This window comes from Myodes glareolus, chromosome 12, assembly GCF_982192425.1.
Source record: "Myodes glareolus chromosome 12, mMyoGla1.1, whole genome shotgun sequence".
Taxonomy (NCBI): domain Eukaryota; kingdom Metazoa; phylum Chordata; class Mammalia; order Rodentia; family Cricetidae; genus Myodes; species Myodes glareolus.
This window is the reverse complement of record NC_142037.1, coordinates 76,509,256-76,524,505: the sequence shown is the minus strand read 5'-3', so window position 1 is coordinate 76,524,505 and position 15,250 is coordinate 76,509,256. Positions and strand designations below refer to the sequence as shown.

Sequence of the window (15,250 nt, the reverse complement as noted above, 5' to 3'; positions counted from 1 at the left end):
AAAGGCATAATGCCCTCAAAAGCAAATCTGGTATTTGTTCCTACTTTCCTCCAAAGCATGTTAGGAACCCAAACCAAAGTAGCTTTGTTCCTACTTTCCTCCAAATTTATTTGAAAAGGCACCCTAACTTGTTTTTAATTTCTATGTTTGAATGGGACTACTTAAGCTTTCCCCATAAAAACTCTTACCTGTAAAATTAAGACAAAAATACAAAGCCCACCATTAAAGACTGGTCCCCATGCCCTCAAGAGGGAAAATGTCTAGGTTACTTATAGGGAAATAAAGATACAATATCACCAGTGCCACAAGTTTCAACTTTATTTCACCATGCTCATCAGGTACAGGAAATTAAGTTTGTAAACAGTGTTTATTAGCATCAAAAGAACCTCTGAGCAGCACACTCTTCAGGCTCTGCCCATGTCTGATGACTCACACACTGAACCCCTGTCAACCATCTTCCTATACTTTAAAACTCACAGCGCCCTCTGAATAGATCCTATACAAACTGGCAATGCTATAAACCATTTAGTCTAATGAAAACCACACCAGTTCTGACTGAGCAGAGAGCAAAGCAGTCACCTTTATACAAAATAAACTAGAAAGCTGCATGGAGGCATGACCCCTGAACTTTTTCCACTGCTTCATTCGCCTGTTAAATCTCTGAAGGCAGACAACCTACATAGTGTTATCAGTTACACAACAGAATTTCATTATACATACAACAGGTTTTTAGTGACATTGACTTGTTCTTTCTCCAGACCGCTGCAGGTTGTACCGACTCTTCAAACCACGCACAGGGAAAAGTCCAGATGGTTGCCTGGCCTAGGCTGGCCTGTTAAAATGAACATCTCAGGGACTTTCAGTTAAGTCAACACTTAGTAAAGATTTAGTAAGGATTTTTTACAGCCTCACAGTGGTTCTTTCCTATTAGAGGGTAAATTTAACAACTATCTTCATGTAACATACAAGAAAACTACATGTTCCCTCTTTCCTGAAAGACTATAGGCCTAAGCTACCACAAGATCAAAGTATAAGAGCAAAACCGTTTTTAAATTAGTAGTAAGACATCCACTAGTCTCCCTATCTGTTGAACCAAGGTTTACACAGCTGCTGATCTTATGTACCACCAAACTTAAAGGAGAATTAAAAAAAAAAACTTGGAAAAAACTTCACTGTGGTACCTGAAAGGGACATTCATTTATTGCTTTGCTAGGATACAATCTCAAGTGAAGAATATTCAACACAAATACCATGACACAGGCTCAGCATCCAATGATACTAATTAAGATCCCATTAGTTTTAAACTTGTAACTTAGCATATGGAAGAAAGCACCCAACAAGCTTCCTACTTTTAAAGATGAACATAATATTCAAAATTTTAGAACACAATCAACAGACCCCCTTATAGAACACATGAATCATGAGACATTATAGAACTCATCATTTTAAAGGAATGGTCTTCACTAGTCATTAAAATAGCTTCTCTTCACCTCAAAGTTCAATACTCACGTTAAAAGTACATTTCCTTTTTGTTAATAATTGTACAATTAATTCTGATCACTCTTTATCCTGAACATATATGCATCTTACAGTCACTGAATCTGCAGTGTGCCTTGCTGCTCAGGAATCCAAGACTAAGCTTCTTACATTTCTTTTACAAAGTAGCACATGAGAGATGGAAAAACCTAACTCTAGGTGGTCTACTACAAAGGTTATGACAATTTCAAATTTTTAAGATAACACTTTTTCCAAGGTGATATACTTGCTTAAGTACTTAGATCTGGTTACCAGCTCACCCTTATCAATTTTACTATTTTTTATGTTTCATTCCAATGACATTTATCCACACAGCTGGAACCAACTGCGTTGCCCAAATCTAGAGGGAATGCCAACTAAACTTGGAGAAAACTTTTCCTGCTGTTAATCCCAGGACAGCACACTCCAGGGCAACAGGGAGAAAGTATGCATACCTGTCACTCACTGACAACAGTTTGTCTTTCCCTTAAGCCCGCCCTCCAGTTCTTACAAGGTGTGCACAGAACAGAGCAGGAGCCTGTTACCTAGTGCTCCCAAGACCACATACAGAGAAACAGCATCATCAGAAAACACCTCACCTGGATGTCAACAGTGTAACAGCAAAACCCTCTACCAGAGACTCAAAGAAAATGCTTTCTTAGCTCCCGTCAATCCACTTGAATAGTCAGTGAAGGGCCCCATTCTATCACTACCATACTGGGTACTTGTGGGTCTAAGCCCACAAAAACATCTGAGATACAAATCCCAAGCTGAAATGACTTAGTAAAAGACAAACCAAGTTTTGACAAAAAAACAAAAAACAAAACCCTTCATCATGTTTTACACCAGTGAAAGCAACAGAAGTTACAAAGAGTTCACACAATCTCTTTACAGTGGAAACCGGCATCTTCAGCAATATTAATTTCACATCTTCTGGTCACAATCCCCACCAAACTCAACAGGCCGGGACAAGTGCAATACCACACAGAAACACAGCATTGCGACAAATCCCGACCTGTGTAGAAAGGGGTTTGAGTTTCCCTCATTTTCTACAGACTTGTCACCACCACAGTCAGTTTTGCATGGATTTGCACAGCAGAGTATTATACAGCTGGATGCAAACCTGCAAAACTAACCATAGACCAGTGCTCAGTACCAGGACAGTGTGACTGGGCGAAGGCCGAGGCTGGAGCTCTACAGCTGGCAGTACTGGAAGTGCTCGTAATGCAGTAGATGACTAGACACTACCTGCACTATAAGCACTTTAGTGCTACGGAAGCTGTCATCAAACACACCACGCAGAGTCTACATCGACAGACACAATAAAAGCACAGAATTAGTTAAAAAAAAAAAAAGGAAAACACAACAACACTTGAAGTAAATAGCAGGCCACCATCAGTTTTGCATAGATTTGCACAACCACATTCTTCTTGTAGTGCAACTATGCAAAACTAACAGAGGGCTGCACACAAAAACTATTAAGACCCCTACATGCTTGCTTGACTCGGATTAGGTGAGGACATAACTTCTTATGCCAGAAGGAGCACTTAGGGCAGTAGATGCTAGTCTACTTCACTATCTGCACTAGATGCACCTTAGAACAAAAAGCACTCAGCAGCACCAGCAGCCCTCACTGTGACTTGACGCCCACCTTGGCTCCCTCCGAGGCAGCTGTCACCATAATGCTACAAGTGCCTTCACTGCAGTAGATGCGCATATCACTACCTGCACTGTAAGCACTTTGACATTATTCTGACTGGTCACACTCTTCAGGGTCTCAAGGTGGTGTTCTCTTTAGTCCTGCTAAATTTGAAATAAATAATTAGAATAACAGCCCAAAGCTCTTAACACCTGTGACAAACATACATTTCAGCTTAAATCCAAAAAGAGAAAAATCATCTAAAAGCACAATGGTCCAAATTGTACATTTTGATGTTGGCTCTTCCTTATACTAGGGTTTCCCAAGTCCACACATTGAGGGAACACAAAAATTATGCTCTACACCAATGAGAACCATCATCAGCAGGGCAGCTGGACTTGTTAGTACCTTTTAGAGGAAAACTCCAGATCAAAAGGCAGCAATTTCTTTTCTTCTGTCCTCCAAATGGGCAGACACTTGACAAAATAATTAACACAATTACTGTTTATTCACTTAAGTTTATTAGTTATACAATGTAAAAAGTTAACTTTTACATACCACCCCAAATTAGATATTCTTTATCAATCCAACTTAAAGGGCCTACAAGTCTCCAAAACCTACTGTAGGTTTACTTAAAATCTAGCTCATCCACACTTGTAAAAACTTGACAAAACCCCAAACGCACTTATTTCATACTTTAAAACTTCAAGCCTGTTGTAAAAACTCCAAGGCAAAAAGTAAAAAACCGAGTCTCTTTATAAGAAGTAACTACAAAAAATATACTTACCCAGCCAGGCAAACTTCCTTCTCTCCAAGTATCCTTGGGCAAAGCCTCGGGTGCTGCTAGGTCCACGTGTATGACTAGGGTTGGGGGGAGGGGGTGAGACAGAGAAAGGATAAGCGCATTTGCTCAAAATTACTACATCCTATTCGAACATGCTTATTTCTATCGTTCATAAATGAGAATCCCATCCATATGCAAAAAAACCCCCCAAAAACAGGGACAACAGAGGCAGGCCAACAATGTAGTGGGTAAAAAACGGTAGCAGAGGATAAAGTTGAAAAATTACAAAGATTCAAATATCCGTGCATGAATTAATGTGTTCCCTTAAATACTGTTCATAGGACCACCATCAACCCTGAACTCTACAGGGCAGTGGCTCAAGCCAGAGGAAAAGAGCGACCGAAGGACTATTCTTCACCACCCCTCCCCCCATCAAGACCTCGTGGCTGCAAGCCGGGATAAAGAGTTGTTTCCCCAACTGCTGTGATCCTCGTGGCCACGTTGCTAATTTCCTCCTCTCCCGGTCCCACAGAAGCCACCAGCCCGCTCCCCTCTCTGGTTCTTTCCCCTTCGAGCCAGCTCATCAAGAGAAAACCGGACAGGGGTGAACACCCCACACTGCCAAGTGCCCGCCACGCTCATGGAGCCCGGGCCGGCAACAGCACATGTCGCACAAGGGGGCCAGCGGGTCCACGCGCGGCCGCCAGGGGGCGGCAGGTCAGAGCCGGACGCGCCGAGTCCCCCCGCCCGCCCGCTCCTGGGCGGCTGCGCGACGAGCGGCGGCGAGGCCCGGGCGGAGCGAGGCTCCGGACACGCCGGCCGTCCTTTGTGCCCCGCGCGGGCCCCGATCGGGGCTCCGAGGGGAAGGGGGTCCGTCCGCCGGGCTCGCCGCACGCGGCCCAAGGCCTGCGCCGGGAACAATCGGCTGCGGGCGGCGCGCAGTGGCCGCCATGTCCCCCGCCCTCGGCGCGCGCGGCGCGGCCCGCCCCGCAGGAGGAACATGGCGGCGGGGCCGCCGCTCCTACCGAGCCCGCCCAGCCCTCCCGCGCCGCGCTCGCCAGCCAGCGCCCCGTCCCGGCTCCACGCCGTCGCCGGGGCGAGCCGGGACCTGGCGGGGGAGGGGGACACCGGCGGGGCCAATGGGGCGCCACCCCGCACCAGAGGGAGCTGCCCACGCGGTGGCACACAAAAGCCCACGCGGAGCGTGCGGGTGGCGCCTGAGCCCCGCGGCCCCCGCGTCCCGGCGCCAGCTCGGGCGCGCACAAAGTTTCGGGGCCTCCCGCCCACGCCGCTCGCCCGCCCGCGCGCAGGTTCCTCGTGGGCGCGCCCCCTCCCGGCCCGCGGCCTGCCCCATGTGCCGCCGCCGCTTTGTTCTGCAGGCGCTTTAACTCTCGCCCCCGGGAGAAACTTTGCCCGCACGGCCGCCGCGCACCCCGCCCGGGCCCCGAGGCTCCCGGGAGCGGCCGGCGGCCTCGTGCCCACCCTCCCCAGGGCCATTGTGTGCGCCGGGCAGGCCCCCGCCGGGCTCCGGGGCCGCCGCCCCCTCGGGCCCCACCGGCCCGCGTGCGAACCAGGACGGCCGTCCCGGGCACGCCGGCGCCCAACGGCCCGACACCCCCTCCCTCCTCGATCCCCCTGATCGCGATTCTCCCCGACCCGGGTCGTCCCGCCCGCCGCCTCCGCCGTGCCGGGGAGCGCACAACAGGTTTCCTTTTCCCGAGCCGGCGGCGGGGCGGGCGGGCGCACTCACCGGAGCAGCCGCCACCATCTTCGCCAGCCTCCGCGCCACTACTACGGTCCGAGGCCCCAGGCCGGGAGTGGGGGGTGCGGCGTGGCCGGACCCGGGCCGCGCTCGGGGGCTCCGTGGAGGGACGCGGGGCACCGTCCCCCCCACCCCTCGGCCTCACCGCCGGGCGCGAAGTGGCGCGAAGGCGCAGGCCGGGCGGCGGCGGCGGCACCTCGAAGGACCATGTGGGTGAATGAAGGGCGGCGGCTCCCGCCTCAACGTAAATACGGACAAGCCCCACTCCCTCATTAGCATAAAAAACAAAGTACTTCCGACCTCCCCGCCCGCCCGCCAATCACCGCAGGCCCCGCCCACGGCGGCTCGTTCTTGGCGGCCCGGAGAGCGGGAGCCGGGGAACCGCTGGTGGCGCCGCGCCGCCTGCCCCGGGGTCCGCCCACCGCCACCCGTTCGCCCGCTCGTTCGCTCGCCCTCCCGCCCGCCCGCCGCGCGGGGCTCCGGGCCGGGACACCTCGCGCCACGCCCCCGGCACGCCCTCCCGAGCCGGCCCCGCCCGCGCGTGCGGACCCCGCGCCGCACACCCTCCTGCGAGCGCACGCGGCTCGGGCTTCCCGCCAGCCGCGCTCGCCCTGGACTCGACGGAGCCGCCGGGGTGACCGCCGTTTGCTCACTTTGCTCGTCCCGCGCGACTGTGCTCGGTCATCGTGGGGGTCCACCCGAGCACCCGAACCGGGGGCCGGGCAGAACCACCTAGGGCGAGCTCCTCTGGCCACCGATCCTTTTGAAGCCGGTAAAGAATGCCTGGCTCGTCCTGAGATGGGTTCCTTAACCTGGCCGCGTGTCACCGGAGCGCGTGTCCCCGGAGGGGGCGACTCGGCCACTGCGCGTGCCTCCTCCCTTGCCCAGCTGCACCGAGAACTCGCGGCTCTCCGGTAGAAAAAGCACGCAGCTCGGAAAGAGCCTTGTAAACAACCACAGGGCTGAGATAAGCCCCCTCCCTGCTACACGCTGTGGTTCAGGAAATTCCAGAATTCTCAGAAACCTTATTAAAAGAAGTGAGAATTCATAACATCTCCGACAAACAGCTATTTCAAATTGGTTTCGAATAATCCCGTTCTCAGTCTTTGGAAAGCCCTTGCCACTCTGTTCCGTGCTTTTTACAGGAAAACTGTAAACCGTGTGTTACCCGAATAGGTCTATAATGTCCTAATGTTAGGGATTCTGACAGTCAGCCCTTGGCACTTCTGTCTTTATTGTCTCCCTGACTTACTTTCTCATGTGCTGCTTAACTTCGGCTAACTTTTCTAAAACGTGGATTCATGTTTTGTTTTCAGTACTTTTAAATATTGACTCTATCCTTTAGAAACTTTTTTTTTGCTTTGAAAATTAAAATACATGACTTTTGAGTACGTGGTCCTTCTGTAATACAGACGTTTATGAGTTACTCAGAGGGGGAAAGGACTGCTAATTTTATTAATCTCATTTACATCACTTAGCTGGCACTGACTAATTATGTCAAATTTTCTTGACAACTTTCATCTGCTCTACAGCGGAGTGCTTGTTGGGAGTGTTCATCACACACTGAATGGAGGGAAATCCCACCTGTAGACCAGTTCCATGGCAGGAAAGTTACTTATTTCGTAGTTTCGTTCCAATTAAAATCAACAGTCCTATTTTAAGAATCTGTTTTAAGATATCTAACAATATCTGGAAATCTGACATGCAGTCATGCATTTTATATGACTATAGTAACTATAAAGGATTTGGCTCTTACCACGTACACATTTTTTTTTATGGTAATCGGGATTTTGGAAGATGTAAATTCATTTAAAGTCATTGACTTGGAAGGCCCAGAAAGTCTCAGAATTACTAGGTTACGTTTTTTTTTAAAGTGTACGCTCATACTTCCTTTCAAAATTAATAGATCTTCTTAGTTATAGTTAAAGTACTTGGAAACTTTTTATAACAATGAATGTGTGTGTGTGTGTGTGTGTGTGTGTGTGTGTGTGTGTGTGTGTGTGTGTTTGAAGCCATTACTACTTAGAAACCTCCTCCGTCTCAGGGTCCACAGCTGGGAATATTTCATAACTAAAGGAGAGTTATGTGAACATGACTTTGACCATCACAAAATTACTTGGACGGCTCTCAAATGCCTTCTGCATCCAAAGAGTATGAAAACAAAGCCACGTGAAATGCCAGTGAAACGCATGTCCTTCGAAGTTATAAATACACTGGGATTTTTCAGACTTCCGACCCTCCGGCAGACATGTAAGGCTCAGTTCAGTGTCAGTTCCTGAGTGAGTGCTCACAGGCTGGGCAGCAAGCAGGACACCAGTGCCTTTCACTTCTCACTCATGGGATTCTGAGTCTCAGCAGACGGATGGTAGGGAATAGAGGACATCGACAAAGTCCTGGCGCTGATTACTAAAATATGTTACCAGTTGACTGTGACACTATCAGTTGACTAGTATTTAGATTTTGAAAGATAAATTCAGTTAAAATAATCTTTTTTAACATCCTTATAAGGTCTTAAGAAACTTACAGAATGACCATCACATTCACATCTGAGAGGGAAAATTTTAAAATCTCAACTACATGTGACTCCTGGGTGTCGTTTTTTCAAGATGTATAGTTTAGTAATTCAAAGATAATCTATAAATTAATTGAGCAACTAAGTACTTTTACTGTTCTTGAAGACTTGCATTTTTAGAGGGTTCTTTTCTTGCAGTTATTTATTATTTTCTCCATAGTATTTGCATTTAATGGGAAGCAGAATCAAAATGCCACCGTGAGTTTACAAAATTAGCTCACTGTAAAATAAGAACAGCTTTGGATCTTCTTTGGTAATGTAGCAAGCTGCCCAGCAGTACAAATTGAAAGGTGAGTTTTACAATTTTTTTTTACATCATGTCTGTATATTTGGGACTGTGTAATCTAGTATTCCATATTGGCTGTACTTAATGTTGACCAGCTAACAACTAACTCTTCTGTCCAGTCTCCCCATCGTGTATACGTTCTCACAGTTCCTTCTGTACTGGCTAGAGTACAGAAGCAGAGAGTCAGACAGAACCCATGCCTACTGCAAAATCAAGAACTACAAAATGATTCTGGTTACCAAGAATCTTTTCTGAATGAGCTGCAAGTTTTATGTTTTCCAACCTGTGTTTTATTTGCTCCTTCCAATAGCTCTTCAAATAATTACCCCAATGTGGGCTTGTTTAGAACAGTGCTATTCTGTAAGTCGCCTGATAATAATCCCCACAGAGAAGAAATTTGGGGATTATTCACTGACCACAGCGGATGGCCCAAGCCACTATGTGGGTCTGTGAATTTGTGGTGAATGCAAAGTCCTTTGATCATTGAACTGGAAAGTTCCAGCTCTGTCTTTGGAATTAAATTAGAAATTATGGAAGGAAAGACGAGTCAGTGCGTGTGTGTGTGTGTGTGTGTGTGTGTGTGTGTGTGTGTGTCAATAAAGAGCAGTTACCACCTTTCTTTTCCTCTCTCCTTCCTTCCTTTTCATGCTATGTCTTTGGAGCTGCCACTGTGGCACACTGGAGAGGTGGAGGGGGATAGCAGATGATTTCTCAATGGGAAGAAATCAGTCACACTAGTTACTAGTTATCACAGCACAGCCACAACCGTCAACTGTCATCTGCAAATGTGGGTAAAATCGTGAGGCTTTTACAAGACTAGGAAAACATAGTATGATTTCTATTAAACCTTTAAAGGCAGCATATCATTATAGTACAGTATTGCAAAGTATTTCACTACTTTCCCACATATTTTTATTAGGACACAAATTTCAAACTTACAAGTCAATAATTTTAAACTTCTTCTTCTTAATTCAGTGTTTCTCAACCTGGCCGTCCTTTTCTTACTCCAGGAGCCATTGAGACATGCAAATGTCTGGCTCCTACTTGCACATATTCTAATTTAGTTAGTCAGAAGTATGGCCACTTTCCCCCCCTTTAGTTTCCAGATCGTGTTTCATGTTTATGTGAAATCAGGACTGCCAGATTTGGTGCTGACTTTTACATTAGATAAAAATGTTTTATCTAATTCTTACCATTAGTTGGTTAATAGTGATGGGTGCTTTTGCCTGCCCATCCCTATTGTATACATATAGGACACACTGAGAAGCCATGAGACAGTGACCAAGGTTGTTCTAAGTCTCTTGCCAAGGATTCGAGGTGCAAAGTCTGACAAAGAAAGAATTTAGGGACGACTGAAAACTGAATGTCACCCGTGCTGAATGTCACTTGTGCTGCAGCACCCTGGGAAGAACGTGAGGTAGCTAAGACAGCGGCATAACGGTGGTTATGTGCTTCATCGAGCTGTGCTGTGTTTGAAAATACTCTTGGGGGCATACTTGTTTGGATATAAGTTGATGGATCCTTTTTTTTTTCTCTCCAATCGGCTTTAAGAAAAGTTTATATACAAGCCAGGCATGTGGCACATGCCTTTAATCCCAGCACTCAGGTGGCAGAGGCAGGTGGATCTCTGTGAAGCCAATCTGGTCGACAAAGTGAGTTCCAAGTGAGGACAGCCAAAGATACACAGAGAAACCCTGTCTTGAAAAACAAAAATAAAACAAAACAAAAAGTGTATATAGCAATCATTCAGGCCACCTAAAAGTTTTTGAAAATAAGAAAGGACACAGTAAGAAGAGTCCAGGGTAGAAGATATTATAAAGTGCCACTACTTTTTGTTTATTACATTCAATTCCCAAAGAGTATCTAAGATTTTCTCTGATTTGTTGGTTTCAAATATTGGATTTAACCTTATCTGATATCAGATGAGATAGACTGCTATAGTCTGCCCCCAACTGTGTTCTTCCGGTTGCTAGTTCTCAAAAACATCTCAAGACCTGGATTTTATAGCTTTTTATGTTCTTGAAAACTCTTCAAAATAACAGATTTCACAGTTATTATACTATTTGAAAAGTAGTATGTAAAAATATACTATTTATACTATTTTTAACTTTTTTATAGTATTTTATAAAATTGCACTTAAGTATTTATTTTCATTCCTAGAGTTGAACCTACTCCTTTGTGTGCATGCCAAGGCAATAAAAAAAAAATCAACTTATCCTGAATTTGTTGTTAGTGTCTGATAATTTGTTTTTGTGAACTTCGAAAGTTGGCAACACTGTTCAGGCTACAGATGCGGAGTAGCTCAGCTGCTGTATTTCTTAAAGATCTTCTTGATGTATGAGACCTTGAGGAGGTTTTGACAGGGAAATAAAGGGTAGATATGGAATTTTTTGAAAAGACTAAATAATCTGGGCCAGCAATATGGTTCAACATGAAAAGGGGCTTACTGATAGCCTGGAGACCTGCCTGAGTTCGGAACACAGAAGGGAACAAGAGAGCCCATCTTGCAAACTGTCCTCTGAGTTTCACAAGTGTAGCTTGGCACGTGCTCCAGTATGCACACACAATAAATAAATGTAATACACTTTTAAGAGAATAGATAATCTGATAAAATCGTTAAAATCTCAGACATAGTGTTTACATGAAACTTCTACTAAAGGAAGTGTTTGTCTTTAGTTGTATTTATTTATGTTGTACATATATCGAACTTTCCCAGAATTTTATGAGAATAAAATTTAAAACAAACAATGTTATATTTAGCCATACATGCTACGATGTGGCCAGTATTTGCTTGCATAATATTAGACTCGGTCGTTTGCTTGCCTCTCTAGTGGGGAAGCTATGGTTGCTATTATTAGGTAAGCAAAATGAATCCAAGAGAATACTTAGAGCTTAATACTTAAAATACTTAAATATACTTAAAGTTGACTTAACATCACCATAAAGAGGGATGAGGAATGCGAACAGGTTAGGCATAAAAGCCTAGGGAGGTGGTGTTGGAACTCTTTTGTCTTGACTTGTAACAGAAGGCTACTTGGGATTGATGTACATTGCACACTTTATTCTTCGTATAGTATCTCTCAGCTTCCAAGTGATAGCAGCAGTCAGGAAGAAGGAAGTACCAGTGTAAGATCTCAAGTGAAACAGAAGCAGGGACGAACGAGATGCATACCAGGATGGTGTGGTTCCGTCACCACAAATCACTGCTGACCTGTGCGGGTAGCATTTACAATCATGGGTGCAATGGGTAAATCAGTCATTAATGTGTATGAGACTGATGATGCCTCAGGGGACCCAAAAGACGGGCTTTTACAGCATCAGATATTTAAGAAAAGGCTAACTTCCACCACTTAAGAGAATTCTTTCAATACACAGCGTTTAAGAGAAGATAGACATCTACTAACCAGACACACGGTGCTGTTTAGAACTGCGTCAGACATCACCCATCAAAGCTAGGAATCTCAATATTCACTGTTCAAGAAGAGATGATGCTTAATCTTCTCGAACAAATTAGCGGTGTTAAAGTCTAATGTGTGTTCACCTAAAATAATTACTAGACTCTGAATTCAAAAGTGATTGAGTTTATCAACACGCGTGAATGGTCTAGCAACAGAATCACCAGTGCGTATGTAACAGTTGATCCTCAAAGATGTAGTCAGTGCCTTGTAGCCAACCTGAAAAGGCATATAGACTGTCTTTAGCTAAAGGAAATTCAGGGTTCAGGGGAACAGAAAGAGAGAGACCAGGGATGAAGGGAGCCACTGCTGTCATGAGGGGGCCTTATGAACACATGGTCACAGGGATTCCTCAAACCCTGCAGACTTCCTTGTGTTGTATCTTCTCTACAGAACACAGAGCGCTGCCTTCCTCCCTTGAACAGGAGCCATGTGAGTGGCTGCAGTGTTGGTTACTTTTCCACAAGTGTACGAGTGGAAGAGTTCAGCCATGAATAGGTTGATTCACCAGTTTCTGGGGAATTATGCACAGTATCATATCCCTGGCATAAAACCAATGTGAGATGGAAATGTGGCTTTCAGACCTGAGTGGAATGTCAAAAGAACGTCAGGAGATTACAGCAGGTAATATCATGACTGTTGAGCAATTAAATCTTCACAATCATCCAGTCACGGGCATGCTCGTGAAGCCAGATCCTCTCATTTGGAAGGATGATTCCACTGACTGTGGCCGTCATTTGCTGCTTGCATGAAGGAGAACAGTCAGAAGCTCCTGAATCGTTATCTATGAGGATAATACCTAGACTGTCATGTTGGATTCCTAGAGAACCCAGAACATGTATTAGGATGAGGTGAATGCCCCAATCAAAACACGTCAATGCAACACAGCAGCTATCATAACACCACGTGGTAGAACTGACCCAGAGAAGCAAAATTCTGCTCCTGCTATGCTAGGTCATCTTAAATATCTCCTTTTCAGCAAATGCACTGCCCCTGCCGGTCCTGAAGCAATAAAGGAGAAGAGCAAGAAACGCTGACTGGGAATGCCACTGTGAGTGAGGAGTCTGAGATCACCCAACGTACATAGTGCTCTGCAGAGCTCATGGTCTGCCCAAGAGCCTCCCTAGCTCCTTGTATTCTCAGCCGAGATTAAGTGCTACATCTTAATGAAGTAACCCTTCGTAGCTGTGCTATCATGTATTTTAGAGGTCTATACTTCATTAAAGCCATCTTGGCCAAACCAGAGTCAGAGAGCATGAGCTTCAAAGCATTTCCTATATTTTTCATTTTCACTTTCACTTAGGAATTTCCTGTGGTTTGATGACTTACAAACTGCCAGGCAAGGTAACATAGTGATTTCACACGGGATCGCTGATCACCACAAACAAGACTAACTGGCTCAAATAAAAAGCCTGTAACTTAAATGTTAACATTTCCAACTCTCCATACCTCCTTCAGTAAATCTTTACATTATTATTTTAGTAACATTACGTTATCATTTATAACTCTGGAGAACTGACCCCTTTTTAAATGTCAGTCAAATGCTCTATACTGAGCTGTATCCTCAACTAAAATACACAACAGAAATGTACTTACTTGAGCAAAAAAAAATTACAAATCTCGCTTTTACAGTTCTAAACATGTTTAATAAGTAACAAGGTTGCCACTGCTTTGATTGCTAACAGAAAAAAAGACAAGAATTATTCTCATATTGTCATTTCTAGACAATAACAAAGTAAAATTGCAACATAGATTAGTCTTTTAAAGATTCTCACATCTCATTTTTTTAAGATAGTCCAAAAAATATGACATTTTCAGACCAACTGATTAAAATAGAAATGGTATATCTGTGCTTAAGCTAAGAAATGTAACTTACTTACAGACCCAGGTGGGGAGCAGAGCTGTTTAACATACTACTTTGCAATCATGGATAACTTTCTACTTCTCAGTTGCTTCATCTCTGTAACTAGAACATTAACAATTTCTTTTTCAGCCATGCGGTGGTGACACACGCCTTAAATTTTGGCTCTCGGGAGGCAGAGGCAGGCAGATCTCTGATTTTGAGGCCAGCCTGGTCTACAGAGTGGGTTCCAAGACAGGCTCTAAAAGTTGCAGAGAAACCCTGTCTTGAAAAACAAAACAATAAAACAAGACAAAACAAGACAAAAATCCAACAATTTCTTTCTTGTCAGGATATTTTAAAGAACAACTGAAATTATAGGTGTGAAACAATTGAGGGCCATAACAATCAGAACTAAATAAATACTATCATTAATATAGAGTTAACTACATCTTAATAATATTATTTGCCAATACTTACGGTCTTTTTGTTGAAAATATATTAAACCATATAGTTTTAATATAACCATATAGTTACCCATTCTGAGCCACAGTCCCACACATTCCATTTTCTACGAGAGGAATATAATTTTAGAAATTGCACTGCTAGTGTCACCATGAAAGTATCTGCTTTACTCTTGCGGCCCTTATTAAATATACCCCTCCTTAGAAGCTTGTCTGGCTACCAATACATACACATAGGCTCATGTGTCCATGAAGTAAAGGAGGAATATCTTTGATCCTAGTTGTAGCATTCGTCCAAAGAGGAGGAAAAAACAAACAAGCAAACAAATAAACCTATGTTCTTTTAAAGTCTTCTCTTGGTTTACGATCCATGAGAACCATGATTAAACTTTAAATTTGCTTCTAAATGGGTAGATTTGCTCTGAACTGAATTTAGTATTATCTTCATTTTGGAACATGATAGAACCTGTTTTGTTTTTACCCCCCCCCCTCTTTGGACAAACCCAATAGTTCTATAATGAATGAATAAGTGGCTGAATTCATTTATTCATTCAACAAGAAATCATTGAGTGGCTACAAAAATTATAACACAGACAGCTTGTTTTCAGGAGAAATATGCATAGAATGGGCCTGTGTGGTAGTATTGTATGGGAAAGCAGTCGGCACAATGGCTTGCAGTGGGAAGATGCCGGATACAGAGTTCCTTTGTGTGCGTCTATACGTTTATAAAATAAACATACAGAACATGAATTTCCCCCCTGGTCTGTGTGTGTCGTTCCCTGTTGTTCGTGCAGAACTGAGGTTGGGAGAGCTGCCAGCATTCACGAGTGGAACAGTGTGGGGGGGCACTGGAGAAGCTCAGGGTATCCGGGCATTGCTTCCCCTCGTGCGTTTAGGAGGTCCGTCTTTCCGTCCATCACTAGGGTTACCCTA

At 44.7% G+C, this 15,250-nt stretch overlaps 1 long non-coding RNA gene across 1 annotated transcript; it reads right to left on the bottom strand.

Moving 5' to 3' along the window:
• Positions 1 to 295: 295 nt before the first annotated feature.
• On the bottom strand, positions 296 to 5,856 carry LOC148120296 (uncharacterized). Its single transcript, XR_015739508.1, has 4 exons — positions 5,689 to 5,856; positions 3,942 to 4,015; positions 3,563 to 3,630; positions 296 to 832 (listed from the first exon to the last, which is right to left on the bottom strand). It is a non-coding gene; the product is annotated as an uncharacterized LOC148120296 (long non-coding RNA).
• Positions 5,857 to 15,250: the final 9,394 nt, after the last annotated feature.